The following is a 21,512-nucleotide window of genomic DNA, read 5'->3' as shown; positions in this document are numbered from 1 at the left end:
GAACTTTGCTTTCTCATTTAATAAAGTTTGTACTGATGGCATTAAATTGCACACTGCATTAGATGTGTGTCATTTAAATAAAACAAACATGCTTGCAGCATAGACTGCAGGTTTACTTTGGTGTTTGTCAGTTGAACTTGCTTGTTAGAAATGATTTGCTAGTCTGTAATGAGGCTTTTACAGTTGTTGTAAGACATTTTAAATATCAATTGCACATGCCAACTACATTATTTATAGCCTGCTAAATAACTGTAATTCTGTAGTATCCAATACTGAAATGCAGTGGAGATTAAACAATAAAACCCATTACAAATGGTATGTGTAAATATTATGGTAGGTGAAAATATAGTCAGCAAATTACCACCAGCATTACTGGTTTTCTGGAAAACCAGCATATACCAACAAATTGATTTTAACTAACATGATGTACTTAAAATCTAGAATCTGAAGGGGCTATAGTATTATCTGTCAGGTTTCTTTACATGATTTTGCACTTGGTAATTGGAAGGTGGAATGGAGGTGTGTTTGTGTGTGTGTGTGTTTCAATACGTACATGGCTAGGTTGTCAAACAATGTAAGATTTCAAACCAGAATTTGGTAAATAAAGTGTAAGTTGGAAATGATTAAGAGGGTCTTTAGTATGCTGCACAAGAGTGAGCAGTATTTAACTTTCTGCATTTCATAGCAGATGTTCTCACATATAATCCACATCCTTTCAAGTTGTAGAATTAAAAACACTGCTGAATGGAAACAAGGACACGTATTATGTAAGGGAAATACTGCTCTCAGTCTCTCTCTCAGTATTGCTTTTGAAAATGGAAAGGAACTGTAAAGGATCATTGGTCAGTTAAGCTCCTCTGGAGAGCTAGAGAGAGCTTCCAGATTTTATTAGATATGCCATAGGTAAGAAAAAGGGGAAAAATAGTCTGAATAAGGGAGGGCTGATTTCTACCTTTTTTTTTCCTGAGCCAAATATCTAGAAATTAGACTTTGAAGGAGGCATTATTCTGTGTTATGTATCTGTGTATGTCAGTAGGATTTGTGTCTGACTACAGATCTTGTGAATTTCAAACAAAGCAGAAATGACCAACAGCAAAGCAATTACATTAAAACAAGTCCAAGTAAAACATTGGATTTTGTACAAAAACCAAATTTATTTTTCTTTCGTCTCAGAGATGGGCGTTTCTGGCAGTGTCCCTTTCCCTTTTGCACTTTGGACACTGTCACTAGAATGTGAAATCTTTTCATCGCTGAATGTTGTTTAATGAGAGTCCTGACTCTCAGTCTGCAGGTTTGCACAGAACTTTTTATTTAGTGATTTAATGTGATTTAATGTCTGCTATTAGTATGTGTTAGGAAAAAATGTACGTGTCTGGAAATACAAAAGGTTCCTCATAAAATACAAACCAAATAGAGTATATCTGTCATTTTGGAAATGTGTATCACTTCCTAATCTAGCCAGGAATTTGTACTTAATTTAGAAGAATAGCATTTAACATGGCTTAATAAAAAGCATCTGTCTAAACCTTGTATTCTGTATCAGTTTCATCCCACCTAAATTCTGGCATATTTTTTCTAAAAATGCATTGATCATAATTGCTGCTTAGTATTTATATGGCAGCTTTTATAAGTATTACTTTGGACAAACTTATTTACCTTTTCAGTAAATTATATAATCCAGTGAGATAAAGCACCAGATTTGTCTCCTTTATCTCTCACATAGTAGCTCTCATTATGTGCTGTGCTAGTAAAACCCTTTATTTGTTGATTATTAGAATCTTAGTACACTCAGGAGTTCTGCTGTAATTTAATGTGATTGTTCAAAGAGGTTCTCTCATTTAGAATCTTCCCATAATACTCTCACCACATATTATAAATATGTATATTTTTTACTCCAGATAGATATGTAAATACTTTTTTTTTCTATTCCAGGTAAATCAAGGATTTTGAGAGAGAAATCTTTTCATCTGCAGCATCTATTTCAGTACTTCTCTCTTGAAATATTATATGTAAAAAGAACTCACACACATTCAGGTAACGATCAGATTTGCTTCTGATTTGTTACTTCAGAGAGTTCTTTCTGTTTCTTTAAATTTTTTTAATGTCCTGCTATGTACGTAAATCACATTTTTGTAGAAAACTATGAAAAGAGAAGTTTTAAAACCATGCTGGGCATTGCAATTATTTTTTCATTATGAAAACCAGAATGTTCATAATGCTGATTTGTAAGTCACAAGCCAAGTGAAATCAAAATGCCATAAGCTAACCACTAAAAAGTTTTTAAGTCACCATGGTCTGGTGCACTGTCTGGAAGTTCAGCTATGTTTTTGCAGAGTTGCAATTGGTTAGGTCTACCATTCTGCTGCATATAAAACTGTGGAAGCTGGGCCTGTTAGAAAACCTTCAGCTATGGGAAGTTTTAAAGGGTATGCAAAGCATATTATTAACTGTTATCAGCTGTAAATGAAGCTGGGTGTATGTACAACACCTGTCATGCTGTCAGCTGGAATCACACTGAATTAGTGTTGCAACTTTATTATATTTGTCAAATATGTATTACTTTGGAACTTCTGGTTTGTGCTCTTAGTCAGTGCTCTTTACTGGTGAATACAAAGATGTAGCAGCAAACAAAAAACATTTTTCCCTTTTTGTGACCTGACATTTGCCGAAGTGCCCCATGCTGAAATTTCTTTTCAGTATCTTTTTTTTTTCTTCCAAAGCCAGACATGTACCCAGACACAAAAGCCTCTGTGTATAGCAAGCTGTTTTAAATATTGTGACTCGACGATGTGCTGTCCTTTCTCGGCTTGAGCCAAGGATCTCTGCTCAGTGTCTGTGGATTACCAAGTCCCTTCTTTATTGTACCTCTTGTCAGCTATTCCTATTCATTTAACCTTTCATTAGTGTCTGTGCAGCTTCACTGTCTGGAAAGGCAAGGAGAAACCTAAAGGCCTACTGTCACAGTTATTAGATTTCTCAGTTACATCCCAGCAACCATAAAGGAGTAAGAGTCAACACTATTGTCATGCATGCTGCTATCCTGGGGTGCAACTCTTCTGTGCATGTCAAGGACATGTGCCACATGTTGATAATGCATCCCAGAGATAAATGCACAACATAGGGGATAAACCAAGGCTGGCACTAATGAGCTTTGTAGGAGTTATTGCAAAGACAAACAGTTGTGAAGGAATTTCTCTTAAAACGGTAAAGGGGTGGATTTGCACTAACTGTTGCCAAGGCTTGCTTGCAAGGTACTTGTCAATCATGTTAGTTTCATTTAAGTGCCACTTACAAAAAAAATAAAATTCTATGACTTAGAAATGTGTTGCTTTTCACATTTTAAGCTGCCAGGCCAAATTGTACTTTAAATTGTCCTCAGTAACAGACTTTATGACTATTGTTTGTGTTTACTTGGTTTTGGATCAAAACCTGCAAATCTTTCAAATTACTTGAAAAAAATTTGCAAATACTAATTGCAATACATTTTGTATTGTAGCTCTTAGTAAAGCTCAGGAGTTCACTCTTGATTTTGTAAAAGCATTGTCATGGTTTTTTCTGAGGCATAAATTTGGCTGAGAATATCTAGGTGCATCTAAGTAGTTTATTCTACATTTGCTACCTGAAAAGCCAAAATTAATAGTTGTGACACAACTCCCTCATTCTATTGAGGAATGCTGTCCATTTTATCCAGTGCCATATTCACATACATTTTCATTCCGAAGTTTCTTGAAGCCCATCTTATCTTGTTAACCTAATCTAACTGAACTCTGAGCTCTCAGTTCATATAATAGCAAAAAATACATGCTTATTCTTCATTCCCTATATTTGACCTTTTAGAATGCATTTTAGTTACATTTTTATCAGTAGCATTAAAACAGTGTGATGTATAACTTCTTATGGCTTTCATAAGGAGATTTTGGCCAAAACAAACCTATAGATTTATAGATCAATTATAATTTTAATAATTCTTCTTTGTTCTGTGTAGAACATTAGGGTCTCATATTGCTCCTATTCACAGCAAGGTTGGAAGTGAGAATAAAACCACTGAAATCAGTGAAGTTAAAGTTTTATGAAATTGTTGAACAAAGTCTAGTCATTTTGCACTTTTCATAGCATAGTAAGAGGATTTTGAAGATTATAAATGTAGTGGGCTACAGCAAAATTCTTTAAAACTTCCTTATTTCAGATAAACATTTTAGATTAACATCATCTGAAAGTATGAGAGGTCATAGTTTGTTAATAGGAATTCTGTGCTTTTTAATTCTTTATATTTTTGATATTAAAGAAATAAAGCCTGGCTGCATCTTTTGCTTTAATTCAGAACATAGAATACAAAGTTACTGGCAGTATAATAGTTGATTGTAGGAAAAAGTGCATCCAAAGAAAAATGTGTTTAAGAGAAAATTCAGCAAAAGTAGTCTTTTAATTTTTCTTGTTTGAACACTGGAAATATTTGTAATGTTGATCTTTAATTCCACTTCCCTGATATTAGAAGAGATTTTTTTATTTTGTGATTTGAATTAGACAAATATGTAAATGAAAAAAAAGTCTTCAGACATGATCTGGAACAAATATAAAAGTACCCTTAGTTTAAAACAGCCTTTCATTACTAGACTGATTTTAGCTTTGATGAGTCTAAAACTTACTACATGGTTTCCAAATCAAAGATGAAAGGGCCAGTTAGGAATCAAATAAATTTTCCTGTTGAAATGTAGCATTTGACATTTAGAAAGATGTGCTCAGCATGATAAACCACTTCTCTTTACTGTAACTAGCCTGGTGACTTTTTTTGCAATAAAACTACTTCAAAATTGAATTCAGGTATAATAAATTTAAGGTAAATTAATTTAGAACCCCTGATTAGTGCCATTTTTGAACTAAGGGAAATATTTTCCTTCAAGTGCTTTTTCGCTCTTTATTGTTGAGACATTTAAAATTTCATTGCTAAGTAATTACTTTTGTAGTTGTTTTGATAGACTCTTACTGGCCTACTCCTTTGACTTCGTTTTGGCAGTGTGCCAATTTTATTAAAAACGGCTTTTGTTATTCATCTCACTGTGCAGTTGCAGGTATATTTCTAATACTAATCAAATGGGCATATACCCCATCTGTATATTTGAGAAGTTATTATGGACACTAATGTGTAGTCTACAATACAGTTGAGCATTTTTTTTATACTGTTCTCATGCCAATTATAGGCCTCTAAAAGTCTGCTGATAATACTTAGCCCTTCAGAATGAGATTCTGCCCAGAATCCTAGAGCGCATTTGGGAAAGTGTTTTGCTGTTCTGATAGAGATGCTAAGAATTAGAAAAAAATAGCAAATGCTACATAAGTAAAAGTGCAAACTTTCAACTTTTGTGCTAGGCTATGATTGTATTTCAGTTAGCAGCTGTATTTTGAGCCAGGTTTTGGAGATACCTTGTTTTTGATATCCCATAAAATATGCCTGATCAAAACAAATGACACTACAAGCCAGTTGGCTAAGTGATTATATAGGCAATGTGGAGAGGCCGAGTAATTTATGTTTTTCAGTACACAAACTGGCATTAAGATTTTCCTCTCACATTGGTGGAAATGTTAAAAAGCAATGTGTAAAATCATATACGTTATGTAACTAAAAGCTTCCAAGTGAATTTAAGCTAATGTAATTCACATGGTACAACAGAAAGAAAGTGAAGTATAAGAAGCATAAGAAGTATAAAGGAAGTACAGCAGATAAGTGATGTGTAATTTAAAGGTTCCTATTCCTTTACTTAAACTATGCTTATTTTTTAACTTTTGCCATTGGAATGTAAGTTACAATCTTCTCTGTTTCCTCTTATCTACATGTAAATTGTACTAGTTTGTGTATCAGTTTTTATTTTATTGTCTGCTGGTATATTTAAAGGATTTGTGATATCAGATGATTCTTCATAAGTAAGAATTTCTTCAGTTCCTGAGGAGACACTATCATAATGGTGGGGTCAGTATGACAGTAGCAGGGATGGGGGTGATCTAATGGTTTTTGTGGTTTGGCTTGGGGGTCAGAAAATGGGAAGAAACTATTCACCGTCTTGTTTGGATTGATGGACAACCTTTGTGAATACTCTAGTTGCAGTCATTTAAAAATAAGAGGTGAATAATATGCTCTGTGATGCTGGTGACAGCAGGGAAGGAGGTGAGTGAGTGGTAGTATAATGCTGGAAGAACCTAACAGGCTTCTATCTCTAGTCAACCTAGCAGCAGGACAAGAGGCTTGCCTCTTTCCAACTGTGCCCAACTTCCCTGTTCTCTCATGTTACTTGTATGTGGAATTTCATGGTCCTTTTTCTGCTAAATGATTCACAGGTGTGGGAAGTATGGTGGTATGAGTTTTGAATAATTTTTGAGTTCCATGCAGTATTTGGAAGCTTCTAGGCTGTACAGAGGATTTGTGAGTCTGTTAGATAAACCTGTGGAACACAAAGGCAGTTACTGTCTTCCCATTGTCAAACAAGGAGGGTCAAAAAAAAAATCACTCTTCTCATGTAGCAATTGCCACACTCACAAAGAATCTAATTACAGTAGATCAAACAGTTGCAAGAGAGAAACTCTCTGAGTGGAGGGGTCAAGAGAGCTACTCTTGTCCTCACCTTTATAGAGTTAAGCCTCAAGGATGTGAGGGATACAACTATTCACCTTCAGACTTCAGTTTTATTCCATCAGGTTTTAGGATTGTTTTTGCTCTTGTTGTGATAAGTTTATAACAAAGGAACACAAATTTACCTCATAACAAGCAAAATCATAAAATCATAGAATAGTTTGGGTTGGAAGGAAACCTGAAGATTGTCTAGTTCTAACCACCCACCATGGGCAGGGACACCTTTCACTAGACCAGATTGCTCAAAACCCCATCCAACCTCAGCTTGAACACTTTCAGGGGTGGGACATCCACAAATTGCCTGGACAAGCTGTTCCAGTGCCTCACCACACTCACTGTAAAGAATTCATCCTTAATACCTAATCTAAGCCTACCCCATTTCAGTTAGAAGCCATTTCTCTGACATTTCTATGTAAAAAGTCTCTCTTAATCTTCATTGGAGGCTCCCTTCAGGTACTGGAAGGCCACAATTAGGTCATCCCGAAGCCTCTTCCCCAGGCTGAACTATTCTAATTCTATCAGCCTTTCTCATAGGAGAGATGCTCTATCCTTATAATGAACTTGTCGGCTGTCCTCTGGACTCTCTCCATCAGTTCCATGTCCTTCCTGTGCTGGGACCCCAGAGCTGGATGCAGCCCTGCAGGTGGGGTCTCAGCAGAGCAGAGCAGAGGGGCAGAATCCGCTCCCTGGCCCTGCTGCCCACGCTGCTCTGGATGCACACATTTCCAGTTCATATACAGCTTTTCATCTATGTAAGCCCCCCAAGACACTCTCTTCAAGGCTGCTCTCTTTACCTAATTCCCCAGCCTATGTTGGTACCAGGGCTTGCCCTGACTCGGGTGCAGCACTTTGCTCTTGGCCTTGTTGAAGCTCATGACATTGCCATGGACCCATTCCTCAAGCTTGTCCAGGGCCCTCTGGATGGCATCTTGGCCTTCAGGTGTGTCAGTCACACCACTCAGCTTGGTGTCATCTTCAGCCTTGCCGATGATGCACTCCATTCCCCTGTGCGTGCCATTGATTGAAGTAATTGATTTAATGACTGAAGACATTAAATAGAACTGATCCCAGTACAGTCTGTTGAGGGACACCTCTTGTCACTGGTGTCCATTGGGATGCTGAGCCATTGGCCAATACCCTCTGAATGCAATCATCTACCTTATTCAACTTATCCACCTTATCCACCTTATCCACCAAACAGTCCGTCCACCAAATCCCCATCTCTTCAATTTAGAGAAAAGGATATTGTGGGGAATAGTGTTAGAGGCCTTATGTGCAGTCCAGATAGATGACATCCGTAGCCCTTCCCTTGTCCACTGATGTAATCATTCATCATAGAAGGCCACCAGTTTGGTCAGGCAAGATTTTCCCTTGATGGAGTAATGCAGATTGTCTCAAATCACCTCCCTGACCTCCATGTCCCTTAGTCTGCTAAGTAGAAGTATCTGTTCCGTGATTTCCCCTGGCAGAGTTGGAAGATGACAGGTCAGGCATTACCAGGGTTCTTCTTTCTGGCCTTTTAAACATGGGTTCAAGGTGTCCCCCTTTTATGTCACCTGGGATGGACTGCCATGACTTTTCAAATATCATGAAGAGTGGCTTAGCAAGTACATCAGTCAATTTCCTCATGACTATGGGATGCACCTTGTCAGGTCCCATAAAATTATTCATGATTATGTTCCTCAGATGGTCACAAACTCTTCTCTTCACAGTGGAAAGTCCTTTGCTCCCACAGTCCCTGTTGTGAGATCCATCCAGAAGTGCAAGAGAAGTGACAGTGCAGGTGCCAGTGAAGACTAAGCCAAAAAGCTGTTGAGTACCTCAGCCTTCACCTCATCCATTGCTAACAGTTTTCCAGCTTGTTTGTATACCTAGAGTGGGTATTACTTCTCTGATCTTCCCATTCTAGTTAACATACCTGTGGAATCCTTTATGATTCTTTGTGTGCTTTCAGCTTGGTCTTCTTCACCCCATCTCTGCACAACTGGGAAGCACTCAAACGCTCTTCCCAGGAGGAAGACCTGTCATTTCACTGCCACTGGATTTCCTTCCTGTCCTTGGGTTTGACCCTATTCTGCCATATCATCTTTTGCCTTCTTTGCCTGAATTCTTGATCCTGGGGCATAGCTAGGTCATATGCTCTATGGAATACTTCATTAAAGATCTGGCAGCTCTGTTCTGTTTCCTTGTCCCTGAGAGCAGTTTGCCAGAGGGTCCAGTAATGGGATTCATCCCACCAAATTTCAGAAATGGCATCTTGGTCATAACTTTCTAGCAGCGTGGTGGCTTCCAGCTCCTCATATTTGCTGCTCATACTGCATGTACTGGTGTAGAGGCACTTGAGCTGGATTGTTGGCCAAGTAACCTTCTTAGAGGAGAATCCCTACATTTCTTTGAGATATTTCCCTAGTGTCTCCCTGTTGGTCGCTATTGCATTAGGAATTCTTGTCTCATCTCCTTAAGACTCCAGGTGTGTTCCAGTGTGGCTAGCACATTTCAGACTCATTGACAGAGAGCCCTTGGTAGTACTAAATATGAATGTTTCTTTGTTTTACATGTTGCAGGAATGATTCTGATTTTATATTTAAATGTAATGCAAATTTATTTCAAAAAGCAATTTAATACTTTGTTAGAAACTGACCAGTGGCCAGTATTGAAAGATGACCTGCAGATAAAGTGGAAGGAAGAACTTTCAGAAATTCTGATTCAGAATTCAGAACTTTCCTCTTTGTGTCTGTGTATGTATGTATGTATACAATGCATTATGGTAAATGCATACACAGTGTTTCCTTATAAATTATAAGGAAAACTTTGTGTATATTTGTATAAACTTTGTGTATATTTGTATGTTATTAACATACAAATATACAGAAAAATACATACCTATGCTCATGTGCATACAATCTACATACATACATACCTGCAGTCAGATATTCTGCCTGGACTCAGCCATAGAAGGCACATTGGTGGTTCTGCACCTAGTTCTGGGATACTCAGTGCAAGAGAGATGTGGAGCTGCTGGAGCAGGTCCATTGGAGGGTGACAAAGATGATTAAGGGGCTGGAGCATCTGTTTATCAGGAAAGCTGAGAGAGCTGGGCCTGTTTGGCCTTGAGAAGAGACAATTGAGTGGGGACCTCATCAACACATACAAGTGTCTGAAGGGAGGGTGTCAAAATTATGGATCTGGGCTCTGCTCAGTGCTGCCAAGGAAGAGGATGAGGGGGACTAGGCAGAAACTGATGCACAGGAAGTTCCATCTGAACATGAGGAAGGAGTTCTTTACTGTGCAGTGACTGAGCACTGGCACAGATTGCCCATCAATGTTATGGAGTCTCCCAACTGGAGATACTGTGGAACCATTGGGATGCAATTCTGTACCATGTGCTTGTGCAGATGATCATGCTCGTGCAGGCAGGTTAGAGCAGATAACCTCTTTGGTGGTCCCTTCCAACCTTACCAGTCAATTTCGTGATTTGATTCAGATATACATACATTTTATATGTTTTTTATGGACTGGAATTTTTGCTATCAGAAAAGCTTTTTGAGTAGTTTCGGTTCTTGAGTAAAACTGATATCCTTCAATTCTAAAAATTATCTCTGAAAATAACTGCACTGTTGAAAGGGAAACCAAATATCTCTTTAATCTTAGGAGTACATTTTAGCAAACACTGATTTCTGTTTGGAGTTTTACATTTCTTATTTTATTTTCATTTTTCTCCAGCTTTCTTATCTTTTCTGTATATTATAAACCTCTTTCTCAATATTCTTGTACAGTGCACTGAGTTTCCTTTGAGATACAGAGTTATCTTATTCTGTGATTTGAATATGTTTCCATAGTCATTACTTACACCAAAGCCAGTATTGTGATTCTGTCTTATAGTATTATATTATGTAATATAGTATATTATGTAGTGTATATGTATCATTATCATATTATAGTAACAATAATGAGATTTGCAACAACCAAGCGTCTGATATCTCTCTAATTCTGTGAAGGGGCAGCTCTTGTGGGTATTTTGTCTTGAAAGCAGTGTTGAATGGGATTTGTAGAAGAATCCTTGTAGATTTTTGCCTAATTTCAGGATCTCCTTTAAGAAATCTGATGAATTATGATCGAAATATTTCATAAAAAAGATAACATTATGGCTTTTGTAATACATTATAAAAGAAGAATAACCAAAACTGGTCTGGCATTACACTGGTTTGCAAAAGAGGATCTTCATTCCTTTTAGCTTGGGCTCTATTGCTGTTATAAATGTACATTGAAATACACTGTGATTATATTGTCATGGGAACAATATGCTGCATGTTTGGTTAGCTTTTGTTATGTTATAGAAAGTATCTCTGTTTTCTGTGAAAAAGCTTCAGGACTGAAAATTTTAGGAACTTGCTGTTCCTAGTAAGATAATCTTGGGAAAATAAGTATTTGTAACTGAGACTACACATAAAATAACGGGAAATCTCAGGTGTTGACAAGATGCAGTGCCACAGTGGGAAGAAGCATAGAGGTTAATAAGTTATGTGAAGGGTAATTTAAGCTCAGCTGAAATTAAGCCATGCTGCTTAACAGATAACTTATTTTACTACCATTCATGTAATTGCACTATTGCCAGTCACGGGGATAAGTATGCAAGTGACCACAGGTGTTATTGAACTTGATTTCAGCCAAGGTAGAAATTGGTGACTTTGAGGTATTAGATTATTTCAGTGGAAGTACTAAACATTCTGTTGGATAGTTTGTGTTCTACTCATTGTTGGCCTCAGGACGTAAAAAATCTCTCTTATCTAGCTTATTGAAATTTCATCCCAAAATTTTCAAGTATATATGATACAAACTTGAATTGTAGATCTAAACCAGCTATCATTCTAGGACCTTACTCCTAAAGAAACATGGCATGTATTTTGACAGTTCAGGAGTGAATAAGCTTCATCTGGAGTTTATTTAGAGTGAGCTGATGGAACAGATCCCCCTGCAGCAAAGCAGTCAATACCAGCTCTCACATTGACTTGAAAAAAGACTTTTGCCTTTCTAAGTTCCTGGTTCTTGTGAACATACCTACAGAAGACTGCTACTACAAGGTAACCTTCAGTAGGAAGTGAAAGCTTGTTAGCTGATTTGTACTATTCTGAATAAATGTAGTTTGCCTCCCTTTTAGTGGTGGTAAGTCCACCTGATGTGTGCTAGAAGCTAACTCATACACCCTGAGTGTATCCTGATCACTTGATTTTTTTTTTATTTGTGTACGAATAGTTCATGGGTGTTTTGCCTTTGGCTTTCATGAGTTTAGTGTCCAGTCATAATTATGAGAGTTGGAAAACAGTAGGGGTGTGGTCAGCACTGTGTTCTGAAGGGGTCATGGTAGTTTGAATCATGGTATATATTCAAGAGGCTTTTTTAATATGCTAAAGACAGGCACTCTGTGAATAGTATCTGAGTCACCATGCTAATTATTCAAAACCTCATAAAACTGAGGAAAAAACATTGTTTGCAACAGAAGTCCAGCAATCCTTCTAGTGTGGCAACTTGTAAGAACTGAAATAGGGGAGAAATTTTATTGTAACTGATAGCTGCAGAGTTAAAAACCCCTCAGCTGAATACATATCATTAAATGTATGGTCTGCATAATATTACCATATGTAGCCTGTATTCATACGCTGATTGTGAATAAAGAAAATGTGGATAAGAATGTAATTCTGTAATATACTGTAATATTTGAAAAAATTCTGTCTTAAATCAAGCAAAACTTATGAATGAACTTCATGGTCACAGAATACTGGGTTGTAAGAAACCTCACACAGCCTGCATTTCACAGATCCAACAAATTGGTTCAACCTTTCTTAGCAAACGCTTGGTCTGGTTTATTAGTGCAATGCTTTATGTTATTATATATTTTTCTGAGGTTCTGTAGCTCGGGAGTGCACTGAATTTTAGTATCTTTGTATTTATTCATACTAGCATTATGCTATTACTTACTTAAATCATTTGAAACACACCAGTACCTTTTGAATGCAGGATCAACCCCCACAAAGCATGCAAGATAAAGTCTTTCTCTTGAGAGGAAGCTAGTTTTCAAAAACTGTTGTTCTGTTTGTAAGACTGAGAAGTCAAGGTCTAGTTGCTGAGGCAGATGCAATTTAGAGAAGGCTAACAAAATTTGATACTTTTGGGTGTACCCACATACTGCCAATTTTGTTTCTTGCTTCCCCAAAATTAGGTTATTTTCATTCTTGTTATATTCATGAACTGAAGTAGTGCTGAATGTGGCTCACCCACCTACTATGCAGGTTGTTAAGTAAACTTTCTAGCATGATGTGAAAGTACTATTTTTAGCTGAGGAAGACTTGTATAGTTTAATTTTAAGTGCTGTATTAGCCCTATTACCACAGTTGTAGTAAACAAACAAACATTTAACTCTTTCAGCTTCAGAAGGAATATGCAACTGATACTGTATGCCCTTCACGTCTTTGAAAGATTTATTTCTTTCTTCATATGAACATAGTGTGTGACATCATAGACACACTGTTTCCAAGTATTCGGCAAGGGCCAGGTTTTTTGTTAAGTATCTGAGGCAGGGAAAAAGAGTTATTGTCAGATTTTGTTTAGATAGGACATGGTATATGCTTACGAAAGAAATATTTCTGCCAACAGTGCTGCATCAGCTCTCTAAGTCCTGTTAATGTAAGAGGATGGAGGTAGTGTTACTACATTCATTTTAGAAAGGCAGTGTGTTTTTTTCCTCAAAGTTTGTTTAAGGGTGTAAAATAAAAGATGTTATGCTCCCACGTTCTTTCAGGTAGTTACCAAAATTGAATATCTGGTTTGTTTGTGTATTGAGAGTGTATAAGCTATTTTCTAAACATAGGAAAACACTAAAAAATTACTCCTCTGTCTTATGCAAATATTAGCTTAATTTCAGTCTGGAAAAGCCTATCAACTATGATTGTTTTAGCTTAAGGTGTGCTTTCCAAGATACCTACATCACAAATTTGTGGACTTTGTTTCCTGTTACAAAAGCTGTAATCATGGGCATCCTGTTCAAAAAATGTCCTTTAAAGTACTTGCTTTTATGGAATGTGGGATAGCAAGAAGACCCTTTAAAACTTCTGAGAAAGGTTATTTAAACTAGCTGAAGTCTAATTCTTTCTGTAGAATCAAACAAGACATCCATAAGGTTAATCCATATAGACATTGCCATTATATCTCATCTGGTGTCTTGATGGTTGCTTAAATGAAAACATTTAGAAACTAGATACCTAATTGAACTTCTCAGAGCTCACTTATTCTGAAGTTAGTGCTAAAGGCCCTTCCAGGGACTGCTGCTTGAAAGTATGTTGATGATACATCTTTGACAGTAATGTTCTTTTCTCTTTTCTTTTTCTTTTCTAATGCCAAGATAAGTACTACTTGTATAATCCTTGCCTAATTTATTTTAAAATTGATAGAATTTGGTGTTTCATCCCAGATTTAAGATCCCATGCCCACAGTCATTAAAGAAATCTTCTTTGATTTATATAAATGTTTTGTCATAATGTAGTCTTTAGGGAAGAATTACACCCTTTCACTGAAAGAAAAGAAACCATTCAAAGGATTGAGTTTCTTTTTCTTAATTTGTAATATAGCCCATTTTGATGCTTCAGGGCAATATTTTTTTTCTCTCCAGCTTATGAAGGGTGTTTCAGTTGAATATGCTCATACCTTTAAAAATCATTTGGTGTGAGAACTTTTTAAGTTATAGGGTGGTTTATTTTTTTTTTCTATAATGCACTGTACCCTGCCTTTGAGCTTTCAATTTAAATCTTCTGTCATATACTGCCAAAAACTTTGTTCAGAGCTCTGTCTGTGTTGAAACATGTATGCCTGTCCCAGTGTCATAACTAATTATATACCTTGTATGCTTACTTCTAGTAATTGAAAAGTAGACCTACCGCAGGATAAGTTTTAGTATTAGATTGTATCTTGGGGACATGTTGCAGAAATCAAGTTTCCACCAAGCAGCAACTTGAATTTGTAAACAGATATTACTATTTCAAGTGCATCATCTCATGGTTGTTTCTTGACATCTGTGTATGTTTGTTTTAAACCTGGGGAGAAGGTGTTTTTGAACTGTACCTCTGCATGTGTAGTAATTATAACCGACTTCTTTTAATCACAGTATTCTGAAGTGTCTATCTCCACTTCAGATGAAGCCCTGCTGCCTTGCTGTCTTTCTGTAAATTTTGTTTGGTGGTTCTGAACTTCCCGAAAATGTGTCTGTACATAGTGCTTGGCAGAGTTGTGTTGGCCTGCAATGATGTTTTCAGTTCTTTACTTTAAGAAAAGGAGAAAAAGAAAAGGAGCTAGAGACTGTAATTTTTATCAGTAAGAAAGCATGGAAATTAGAGGGAAAAGCAACATTTGTTCCGTCCTTTCCTTTGCAGCATCCTTTGCTTGTGTTTTGTGTGTATGTATACATATATGTGTCTTTGTGTATCTATAAATTTTCCTAGGTACATGCAGAAGGAAAGAAGGAGTTTTGTGTTATGTGTGGGGGGTTTTTGTGTGCTTAGAGCTAGGCTAACAAACAATGATTTATACACACCAGCATGTACAAAATATGTTCTCCTTGTCCGTGCCTGCTGAATAAAGACTTTGCCAGTCTTAAGTCTCAGAGCTTCATATGTAATTGCAATTAAAGTCTTATGACTGAGCATTTAATGCTAACAATAGGTTACAGTATTGTCAGGCTGTGTTCTGATTTTGGTCTTTGTTAAATTACGAGACCTCATTTTAGTGGGAGATCCATGGCTACTTCCTGTTGTACATTAAAAACTGTTACTTTAATAGAGTATGTATCATTGTTTTACTGAAACTACAACACTAGTGCTTGGACTTCTCCAAAATGCATATTTAATTTTTTTTTTTAGATTGTATCTAAAAACAGCGGGTATATTTATTATAATGATGATTGCTTTACAGGGATCTTTTTTTTTTTTAATAAGGAAATGATTGGTTGTCTCTACTTATGTGAAATTTAATATTGGGCTTTTTTTCCAATTAAAGGTTTCTTAGATAATTTACTGATTATGTAAACTTCCATCTATTAGTTCTGTGGCAAGAGAGCAGTATGATTTTTGCCAAATAAGGTTGTTACTTTGTGGCATCTTTGAAATTAATGTGAATTAAATCACTTCCTTTGAAAGTTTTTGACAACAAAATGTTTGGTGTGTTTTAAAATATTTCCAGTGTCTTGTCCGACAGTTTTATCTTCCACTTACCTCTCCACAGCTGGCATTTTTTAGTGGGCTCAGGGAAGGAAAAGACTGGGTCAGTCTGACCAGGGAAAGTATAATGTTGTCCCGCATTCCACTTTTATATGTGTCACAACTGAGATAACATTGCTTGCTAAGAAAGATTAGTGCACTGCAAGTAAGATCTTTCAGTGATTTTTAAATTTCAGTTCTGTTTTTCAAATATGTATAAAGATGTAATGTTGTAATTTCTGCAGAAAAAAGGATTTTTTGCCAGTATAAAAAAGCATATTTTTTATTTTTTTAAAAAATTATCTTATTTGAACTTAAATAATTTTACTATCTTTCTTTTTTGTTTTTACAACTCTCCACGCACATGTGGATTTGAAACACTTAATTGTGAAAATTAAGCCAGCTATTCCAGTGATGTGAAAATTGGAGGTAGAGTTGTCTGAGAAACAAGTGGATCTTACTCAACACCGTAGTAAGGAATAAAGGAAGCTGGGTATTTTTCTATATCCCAGCCCAGGGAATCCGTCTTCTGTATCTGTCATTCATTCTTTTAATTGGTATGTCCTCTTTCCCTTTGCCTCCTTTGAAGGAAGTAGACAGTTTTGTCCCTATCTTTGAGTCACTTTGGATGTGATTGTTCTAGCTTTCTTTCAGACAGGCAAGGTATTTATGGTCTTCTCCCTAAACTTCTTATTTTTCATTCTGTCTTTCCTCTAAAATCTCTATCTCAAGGTTTCCAGAGCACTAGCAGTAAGGAACTGACATGAGAGTTTTCACTTCTGGTCACAGAAATGTTGTCAATGAAGACAACACTGCAAGCAGTCGTGGTTATGGAGGGCCTTGGAGCTCTTCGTCTGAAGGCTTAGATACATCCTGCATTGCTTCCATCCATTCAGTGTTTGAGAGGCTGCCATGCCACAGGGCCTAAAATTCAAAGTGCAAGTTCCAGATTTCCTAGAAATTAATGACCCTTGCTTGGAAGTGATTCCTGCTTGCCCAAGAATCTGAGAGAGGTTTACAAGTCCTGACAATTAATATATTTCAAGGTTTCTCTATAGAAAATCAGAATGAAAGAATGCAACATTTAGTAGTGGTATTGGCGGAGTAAATATCATTTGATTATAACAGAAACCTTTTTATCAGTAAATTAACTGGTAGCTGACAGGAGTGTAAAACTGTTAAACTCTCTAAAACAAGTAGACATATGCTGCTGGGGAAAAAAAACCCCTGCTTTTCTTCCATGCAAAATAGAGTGCAGCAAGAGAAGAAATTTTAGCCTGTGGTTGTCATTGTCTGTAACATGTAGTTGAACATGAATACCAGAAGTATTTTGTTACTGTTTATGTGGCAGACCATTATCACTGTTAGACTATTCAAATATTTAAATTATAAATACAAAGAGCTGATAATATCCATTATTGCAATAAAGAAAATTTTTCACTTCTTTTTGCTTCTTCAAAGATAATTAGTAAGATGTGCAGTAACTGTCATTTCTAATACAGTGCCTCTTCTTAGGGGAGTAAGGCAAGGTCCTTTATGGAAAGGAGAACTCACTTTAATTTGTACAAATATGGTTTGATTTTGAGGTAAACTTGGAATGTCAGAATGGATTCAGGTAGAAGAACTGGGATTGACTTTTCAATTGTGGCTCTATTCCTTGTGTTAGTCCTGGAGTTAAGAGCCTAGAAGAACCAAAGGAGGTCTTGCAATACTGGTCTTATGAATATGGCACAAACAAAAATACAGATGTGTTTTACTAGATGTTATTTAGTCTGCTGCTGGTTTCTCTCTGTTATCTATTGTCTCAGTTTTAAGTTTCTAAACATATTTTAATGTACACAGCGGAAACTTCTATGTGTCAGCATTTGTTTTGAAACATTTTAACTTGTAGTGCTTTACATTTTACTCCTCTCGATGCAATTTTTAAAGCAAGTTTGTTTTTTAAATGCTTTATAACATGCAAAAAAAGTAGAGAAGCATTGAAACATTCTGACATCTTACTTGTCATTGTGTATTTACTTAGTTATAAATATGAGGGCGTATAATATCTGCTTCTAGTGCACATGAAAAAAACCTGGATGGAAAGATTCAAAGACCTGTGGGTATGGCAGTGCTGTTGTCTTTTGCTAGTATGCAATGTATTATTGAGTTATGCCTCTTGGGAAGAGAGCATTTTTAGGTTCCACAAAGCTGAATGACTTTTGTTGTGCAAAAATCCCTAAAACCAAAATCCCATCAAACTAGACCCCCAGCATCTGGTTTTCATCTGCTCTGATTGTATCAAGAGGAAACAATCCCATGTAGATGAAGAGTTGTATTCACCATGAGTTAGGTCCCTAGTGTGATTGCAAGGGTTGAAAGAACCATTATCCAGAGCTTGTCTGACACAGTAACCAAATGTAATTTTTTTTTTTTTTTTTTTTTTTTTTTTTTTTTTTTTTTTTTTTTTTTTTTTTTTTGGTATCACAGCTATATTTCCCTCATTTTTCAAGAGCTGTATTGAAGCTAAAAGGATATATTTTTGTCCAGAAGCATGCACAGGGAGGTTATTTTGTGTATTGTTCCATGAATATCAGTACCATATCAGTAATCTCTCAAGAGGTGAGGATGGGTCTGATCCTCTCCATTAATGCTTGCTCTCCTTTCCCATTCCCAAAAATGCCTGCCAGGCATGTGAAACCCTAGTAAAAATTCTGTTGTGAAAAGACTCAGAAGCATGATTGGTTCTGTGTGAACTGGAAAGTAAGGATTCCAGAAATATGATAGATGGTGAAATGAAGTCCTTCCCCTGTGCAAAATGAAGTCCGTGCCTAATTTGGAGATAACAAAACATCTGGTTCCATGAAAGATCAGACTTAACTCTGATGATCTGCAGAGGACTACAATATGTCTTGTTCATATTTAGTATTTTGGAGTGCCCAAACTCCAGCTGCATCCCCTCTGATAAATGATCTGTGAGAGAGAGATGAGAAAACTTCAGGTGTCAATAAGCAAAATGCAGCAGGAACAAACCAAATTAGAGACATGGAACATCTAATGGAGTTATTTTAAATGAAGAAGAGCTTTCCTGAAGCCTTGATATTTATATCAGTGGGAAATAAACCATAGTAAATTCAACAGGTGTGGGCAGGAGCAATGTCCTGCTTTGAGTAGCAGAATAGAATTAAAGTTTGAGTAGAAGAATAGAATTAAAGTCAAAGTAAATTAAAATAAAACAAGACCAACAACTACGTAGTCCCTAAATCAATACAAAATACTCTAAAGTAGAATATTGTAGCGGATTTTGTGTCAGTGCATTAATATTAATACAAATTTCTCTCCAGAACTTCAACAGAGATTGGTATATGTCCTTAGAACTTTACCAAGCCATATATGTATATGTCTGCATAGTCTTCTTGTGCTTTATGAATCTCTGTTTTTGGTAATGCCTGGTCTGGACACTCCCACTTTTACTTGAAAGGTGTCAATCAGATGGGTATTACTATTGAATTGTATCCCATGTGAAAAAAGTAGCATACAGACTTAGGCAACTGGCTTCCCTGTTGGCCTAATGGATGTTGCAAGAATGTAAACTTTTACTAGCTGTGTTTCCTTCACTAGACAGAGCCTTAGTTTAGTAGCACTTGTGTGCTCCTGTGCCCCTCAGCATGCTCAAGTGCTTCTTCTGAACTCTTAATTAAGATAGGTGTTTATTTGATATGTAATTTTTCTTACTTCACTGTCCTAACTAAACTTTGAATCAATTAATCTTTATGATTTTTTTTAAATAATAAGTGCATGTTTGCCAAAACTGAAGAAGAGAAAAAAGTAGTTTATCTGCAGAAGGTCCGTACAAAGCAATTCTTCCCCACATTCCATACATTATCTGCAAGCTACTTTTGGTTAGGTGAAAATCCTTGGAAAATTTGTTTTTGCATAGTAAACCTGTTTTGTTATGAAGATGGTAGTGAGGTTACCAGAAGATGCCCAAGTGTAACGTAACAAACACTAGCAGTATGGAACTTGAAGTCCAGACCTAAAGTTGCTCTGAAACTTTCATTCGTATTAATCCTATTTTGCTAATAGAAAGACTCTTCCACTGCTTGTTGAAAGTAGAAATATGACTGTGCAGGATTTGGGAAGTGCTTAGTCAGAGCAATGCAGCCTAGGTAGATGGGTTCTGTGAATTGTTTAGGAAGGACTGCATAGCCCAATTGCAAAATGAATGATACCTTGCACTTCCCTTGCACTTTTTTCAATCCATGAGATGGTTATTGTCCTCCTCACAAGAAGTGCTGGAGGATGGGTAATGGGAGGTTTATTGTCAGTCCATAACAGATCTCCTCTGCCTACCTTCTTCCTCGCAGTTTTCCCTTGTTACAGCTTGGATGCTTTCATGTCCTTCAGGAAAAAATCATCTCCAGTCTGGCATCTCCACGGGCCAGTTTCTTCAAAGATTATCCACCTGTTCTGGTCTGGGGCCCCCCACGTGCTGTAGTGTTGTCATCTGTTCCAGCACGGTCCCCTTGAGCTGCAGGGGGATCTGGCCTCTGGGGCACCACTTGTACCTCCGCTGACTTTGGAGTTTGCTCAGCTTTTTCTTAATCTTTTGTCCTTCCTACTCTCTCTGTTCACTGTGTTTCTCCCCCTCTTAAGAATATTTTCCCTGAGGTACCAGCATCTTGGCTGAGGGGCTCAGCTGTATTCTGCAGTGGGTCCATTGGACAGGGCAGCCCTCACAGAGCCAGCCCTGCAACTGTCCACTGCCAGCAATGTCATTGCACAACTAAGTAAGGAATCATGACAGTTGAATAAGGCAATATGAGATAATTTTAAATTTTTTCTTTACTTTTGCATTATGCTTACCTTTAGCATTGAGGATCCATTAACTATTACTATTTTGTGGCAGTGTGTAATAAGTTGGGGATTTTTTTGCTTAACTTCTGAGTCCTTCCTTCGCTTGTGTGATTTACAGACTGGCTGCCCACACCAAGAGACACTAAATTTTTCCCCAGAAATTGTGTGTGTATTTGCTGTATAACCATTTTGATATTGGAATATGTGTGCAGCCAGGTACATGTGTAATCAACAAGATTTGTGGAAGAATGTTTTTCCTCACTTAGGACTTGGTTCACTTAGGACCTACATGTCCTCACTTAGGACTTGGTTCAGTCAGTGAATGGAACTGACACTCCAGGTGTAAGCATTCCTATCCAGCAGAAGAGTTCTCCGATTATAAGCAAAGTAAATGTTTGGTGTAACTAAAATTATTTTAACTGTTGCAGTGAGTGCAGGCTAAGTGAAGAAAAATTTCATGCTTAGTATCCAGTACTCCAGATTATACAAAAAAGTGATGTGGTTCCTTTCTATCATACAGAATGTGGGAATCTGTCCCATTAGGCCTGCATGGTGTCTAGGGCCTTAAGGTCCTGTTACCATGATTCTAATTTAACATTAGACAACACAAGGCAAACAAAGTTGTAAGACAGACTTTTAAAATTTTTATTCTAGTTTAGTTATGTATTTTTTCTCTGACAGTTGTTAACTAATAGAAGACTGTGTTCTTTTGCGTTGTTTGGCTTGCTGTTTAGCAATGTTTTGCTGTATTTATTTGAATGGCAAAAAGTTTCCTGCGAAAGGCGCATTTTTGGCTGTCTGCAGTCATTTCC

At 36.9% G+C, this 21,512-nt stretch overlaps 1 protein-coding gene across 10 annotated transcripts in view; it reads left to right on the top strand.

The window, feature by feature from the left end:
* Positions 1 to 21,512, top strand: part of BNC2 (basonuclin zinc finger protein 2) — a 346,571-nt gene that overhangs the window by 13,834 nt on the left and 311,225 nt on the right. Inside the window, exon 2 of one of the 10 annotated variants that reach the window (XM_063423712.1) lies at positions 1,933 to 2,034. The exons of the other annotated variants lie outside the window; for them this stretch is intronic. The gene's annotated coding sequence lies outside the window, so the exon portion shown is untranslated. The remainder of the gene's footprint in view (positions 1 to 1,932; positions 2,035 to 21,512) is intronic. 10 annotated transcript variants of the gene reach the window in all.

This window comes from Prinia subflava, chromosome Z (assembly GCF_021018805.1).
Source record: "Prinia subflava isolate CZ2003 ecotype Zambia chromosome Z, Cam_Psub_1.2, whole genome shotgun sequence".
Lineage (NCBI taxonomy): Eukaryota > Metazoa > Chordata > Aves > Passeriformes > Cisticolidae > Prinia > Prinia subflava.
Note: the sequence above shows the minus strand (reverse complement) of the source record. Positions and strands in the feature narration are given on the sequence as shown.